The sequence below is a fragment of the Rhipicephalus microplus genome, chromosome 5, assembly GCF_043290135.1.
Source record: "Rhipicephalus microplus isolate Deutch F79 chromosome 5, USDA_Rmic, whole genome shotgun sequence".
Lineage (NCBI taxonomy): Eukaryota > Metazoa > Arthropoda > Arachnida > Ixodida > Ixodidae > Rhipicephalus > Rhipicephalus microplus.
Window position 1 is genome coordinate 101723965 of NC_134704.1, and position 6000 is coordinate 101729964.

Sequence of the window (6000 nt, forward strand, 5' to 3'; positions counted from 1 at the left end):
TCTTGCCTCTTGAACTGCGTTGCTTAGTTTTCCTGGTCGGAGGGTCCGGGCCGGCGACGCATGGGGGAGGGTGATCGCCGACGAGGAGAGGGTGCGCGTTGCGGCTGGAAGTCAAGGTGGTCAGTAGGCGCATAGCGAGGTGGCGAGACGGGCCCGTATTGGACAAAGGGTTGGCTGCCGGGATGCGACGACCGGGCATAGTTGCCGAACGTCTGAGGTCGACGGCGGCAGTAGCGAGCAACGTGTCCGGGAGTGAAGCAAGCGTAGCAAATCGGTCGGTTATCGGGCGTCCTCCAGGGATTGGCGACTGTTGCTGCCGCCCAAGGTGCAGTATAAGCAGCCGGGTGTGCGGGCTGTGAGCGCGTGGTGTAGGGTGGTTGCGGGAGCCTACGTACAGCGTCTGCATATGTGAGTGGCGCGGCTACGGGCTGCATCTCTTGCGAAAAGGCGACAGGAGGAGCCACAGGCTGCGCTGCATACGTTAGGGGCGCGGCCACAGGCTGAACGGCTGGTGGATAGGCGACAGGAGCGCCTACCGGCTGTGCGCCACCCGGGCAGGGACCACGGCTAGGTAGAGGTGGCTCGTAGTGCGCAAGAGGAACAGCTTGTGCAACCTCTTCCGATATAGCAGTGCGAAGCGGGGCAGGTAGACGGGTGGTGGTCTCGTGAGTAAAGGGCACTAGGGAAAGTTGGCGGGCGACTTCCTCACGGACGAAGGCTCGGACTCGCTGGAGCAATGGTGAATTGTCCGGCATGGAGTCGAAACTGGACAGCGACTCACCACCAGGCTTAGGCTGCCTAGTCAGAGCGCGTTGCTTTTTCAACTCGTCGTAGCTCTGACACAAGCTGACGACTTCAGAAACTGTGCTCGGATTCCTTGCCAAGAGCATTTGAAATGCGCCGTCGTCGATGCCCTTCATGATGTTTTTCACCTTGTCAGATTCGGGCATGGTGTCATTCACACGTCGACAAAGGTCGACGACGTCCTCAATATAGCTGGTAAAGGTCTCGCCAGTCTGCTGAGAACGGACGCGCAGGCGCTGTTCTGCCCTCTGCTTGCGGACAGCCGGCCGACCGAACACTTCAGCACATGACGTCTTGAAGACGCTCCATGTGGGGATGTTGTGTTTGTGGTTATTAAACCACAATTCGGCGACGCCAGTGAGATAAAATATCACGTGGCCCAGCTTGCCGGCTTCATCCCATTTATTGTTGGCGCTCACCAGTTCGTAGTGCTCGAGCCAGTCTTCGACGTCGGTCCCATCTGCACCGCTGAAGACCTTCGGCTCCCGTAGCGTAGGATGGCCAGGGCAGTTGAACTGGAGCGGAGGCGTCGATGTAGTGGCGTTGGCAGTCATGACAGGTGGTAGCGTGCGGCTTCGCAGCTCCAGGGTGTAGCGACGGGGATTAACAGCACCTTCCACCAAATGTGAAGAGGTTTATGAGTCGTTTAAGACAGCGACGAGACAGCGTGAACAACCGTCCAGCGATCGGCACAGCAACGAACCGAAGCACGAGCCGAGAGAGCCGGGCGTTGGCGATGCTGCTCGCTGCAGGCACATCTTCTTCTTCACAATATATATATATATATATATATATATATATATATATATATATATATATATATATAAATATGAAAGTAGATGCGCTTTCACATAACAACTGTTTATTGTGCCGACGTTTCGACAGGAACCCTGTCTTTTTCAAGGCATAATACTATTTACACATGTTCCGTGCTTTTTTATATCCTGTCGAGACAGGAGGGGAGGGGTCAAATGAGAAAGAGAGACAAAAAAAAAGAAAAAAAAAAGAAGGAAGAAACAGCGAAACGGGAGGACAAACAATAAATAAAATATAGAAATTCTAGGAGAAGAAGCAAGACCGACATGGCGTAATTAGAAAGAGGCAGCATTTCAACAGAGTAGGGCAGAGGTAGATGACGAGTGTCATCATTGTCAACAATACCTCCCCCGCACCCACACTTCCCCAAGTGGGCAGGGAGCCGCCGTTTTTGTATTTCCCCTTTCCGTGTAGTCCGCTGGCGGCTCGTTCCTCTTTGAAGTGTATGACAAGTTAATGGGGAGGGCTTAAGTGCTTTAAGTGCATGCTGGTGGCATCGGGAGTAGCGAAAAAGCCGGTGAATGAGGCACTGCCATCGATATTCATTATATGCATTGGTTCCTTGTCAGTGAAGGAAAAGAATGTGCGTTAAAGGATTAACGAAGGAGAAAAAAAAAAAAAAAAAGAACAGGGGGGGGGGCGAGAGACTGTACCACTCCGGGACAGTCACCACACAGTTGAGGCCCACTGGGAAGATATGCGCTTGGATAAGCGACAGGGTTGTGTGTGCCATACGATTCAACAAGTGCCCTTACACCATCGTCATGTGGGATATTTGTGTAAGGGCACGATGGTGTAAGGGCACTTGTTGAATCGTATGGCACACACAACCCTGTCGCTTATCCAAGCAAAAAAGTAATTGAAATCTTCACAAGACTTGTACTCGATTTGAACAGCTTTGAATTTAACAACCAGTACTATCTTCAAATCAGCGGTACGGCAATGGGTACAAGAATGGCCCCAAACTACGCCAACATATTCATGCACCACATAGAGTCCAATTTTCTTTCATCTTGTAATATCAAACCATTACTCTATAAACGGTACCTAGATGATATATTCATAATTTGGACACATTCGGAAAACGAGCTCCTCAAATTCATACAGGCATTCAACCAGGTACACCCCAGCATTTATTTTACACACACCTACTCTAACACTGAAATAAACTTTCTTGATGTACTCATTCGAGTTGACGATGGTGCGTTGGTAACTAACGTATACAGAAAACCTACAGACAGGCAACAATACCTGCACTTCAAAAGCTGCCACCCGCGACATTGCAAGACCAGCATTCCCTATTCCCAAGCACACAGATTTCGACGAATCTGCTCCCGCACCGAGGACTTCCACAAAAACAGCACACATATGCGCGAAGTACTCCTTAATCAAGAATACCCGTCAGCTATCATCGATGACGCCATCAAAAAAGCTGAAAATCTGGACCGCCAGATTCTTCTCAACCACCAGAGAAACGCCGACCAACACCGCAACAAAAACTTGCTATTAACTTTCACGAGCAACCCTCCGAACATAAACAAGGTCCTAAGAAAACACTTTAACATATTGGAACAGAGCGTGCGACTATCCAAAATTTTCACTTCTCCTCCTTGTGTTGTATACAGAAGGCCGAAAAATATAAAGGATCATTTAATAAATTCAAAGATAGGTGTGAAACCTCAAATTGGGTGTCACCCTTGCGGAAAAAGCAGATGCAGGGTATGCAAACACATGCAGACAACGACAGTGGCGAAAAGCACCCACTCGGATTTTAAGCACAGGATAAGAGGTGCACTAGACTGTGACTCAGACAATGTCATATACCTCTTGGAATGTGGGGTATGTAACATGCAATACGTGGGCCAGACAGACACTCCGTTTAGAATTAGATTCAACAACCATCGGGCACATGTACGATCTCTTCCAGGCCTTCCACTTTCAAAACACTGCACATTAAAAGACCACAGCTTTGATGACATCAGGGTTACACTACTAGAAAACAACTTTCGAACAATCAGAGAACGGGAACAACGGGAATCTTATTTTATCTACAAATTTAACACGATAAAATACGGAATAAATGAACACCCAGGCACTCTGTCTGCGTTACGACCGCTAAAAGACGCAAACGCTTCTCTCTAATCAGTCCGGTTTCATTACGACAATAATATTACCCGCTAACGAAGCTTTTGGCCTATGCATCTGACAACATAGAAACGATTTGCCTAATCAAGCACAGCCGGAACGCACAGATAAGTGGTCCCGGAGGTCGTACAACCCCCCCCCCCCTTTTTTTTTTTTTTTTTTCCTTTTTTTTCTTCGTCAAGCTTCAGCGCACATTCTGTTCCTTCACTGACAAGGAGCTGACAGCTAGGTGGTTTCGTTAACTTTTTCCTACATGCGCGCATATCTTCCCAGTGGGCCTCAACTGTGTGGTGACTGTCCCGGAGTGGTACAGTCTCTCGCCCCCCCCCCTGTTCTTTTTTTTTTTTTTTTTTTTTCTCCTTCGTTAATCCTTTAACGCACATTCTTTTCCTTCACTGACAAGGAACCAATGCATATAATGAATATCGATGGCAGTGCCTCATTCACCGGCTTTTTCGCTACTCCCGATGCCACCAGCATGCACTTAAAGCACTTAAGCCCTCCCCATTAACTTGTCATACACTTCAAAGAGGAACGAGCCGCCAGCGGACTACACGGAAAGGGGAAATACAAAAACGGCGGCTCCCTGCCCACTTGGGGAAGTGTGGGTGCGGGGGAGGTATTGTTGACAATGATGACACTCGTCATCTACCTCTGCCCTACTCTGTTGAAATGCTGCCTCTTTCTAATTACGCCATGTCGGTCTTGCTTCTTCTCCTAGAATTTCTATATTTTATTTATTGTTTGTCCTCCCGTTTCGCTGTTTCTTCCTTCTTTTTTTTTTCTTTTTTTTTTGTCTCTCTTTCTCATTTGACCCCTCCCCTCCTGTCTCGACAGGATATAAAAAAGCACGGAACATGTGTAAATAGTATTATGCCTTGAAAAAGACAGGGTTCCTGTCGAAACGTCGGCACAATAAACAGTTGTTATGTGAAAGCGCATCTACTTTCATATTTATAACCTTGCGGCAACCGAAGTTATTCTTCTGTATATATATATATATATATATATATATATATATATATATATATATATATATATATATATATATATATATATATATATATATATATATATATATATATATATATATGCGCGAAGCAAATATTGCCCCTCAGTCAGTATCATGTCGGAACCATTATGTGAAAATCGTCGTGAAGCATTTGTATTTAGCGTATTCCGGTCTGCAGCGATTGCGAAGTCGTATGCTCCCAAGCTGCAAACAGTGAGCACGCGGGCTGTTTGTGTTCGAGCGTGGGGGTTTACTGCGCATGAGTGCTCACGGCTCCGCTTGGTCTACTGGCTGCCGCGATGGCAGCGCCACTTTTCACCGTGCTATTCCTTTTACGTCGTAACTTAAGCAGCACAGAATTGAGCGGGGCTGAATATTTATTCACATACTTGAGTTTCGAGGACTGGCGTGCACGAGAATATCAGACTACGCGACCACGTTGAATAAAGTGATCGACTACATATTCAGTCCAGCTTCAAGGCCCTTCTGCTAGGCTGCGCAGCAAACTTTTTTTTGACAACTTAAAGCATTATATAAAAATATAAATCCTAGTCACAGTGCGAAAAGAATGCTGCAATATGTCATTACGTTTCGTGCTCTTTTAATTTCTACTACGATCTAATCGCACGTTCTGGCCAGTTTCCGGTTCCCTTAAAGCGATTTGTCTCGACCTGACTAGCCCGGTTGAAGGCAGACAAGAACAGAGGGCACAGGAAAGAAGCTATACATAGTTCAATGTGCGTGATGACCTTGAGCACTCTTCACGAAACGAAATGGCCCTCTCCCGTTGCGATTTTTGTGCGCGAGCATGACTCACTGTATAATACTAGCAGACTACAGTGTGCCGTGCCGGCCCAAATTCCGTCTGGTCCAAACGCCTGGTCTTGATTTACGTCAGCTATTGGCCAATGGCACGCTAGCTGTTTTTTGACGTCAAGCAGCAAACGCCTGCTGCTCCGAAGAAAGTGAGCACGGGCCTCTGTATTCGGAAAAGTGGCGCCTGAGAGAATAGTAACTACGCGCTTTGCTTGTAAACACTCCTTTCCGCGCATGACAACACGATTTGGCTGAGCTGGCCATAGTAGAGTCTGCTTTCCATGGGATGTGTTTTGTAACGAAGTTCGGGGTGCTTCATGAGGCATTAGTTAAGTGCGGCCTTATTTATCTAAAAGCAGTAGCCGGAGAACGATGGAAGCCTGCGATGAAATTTTAGTAAACAGACG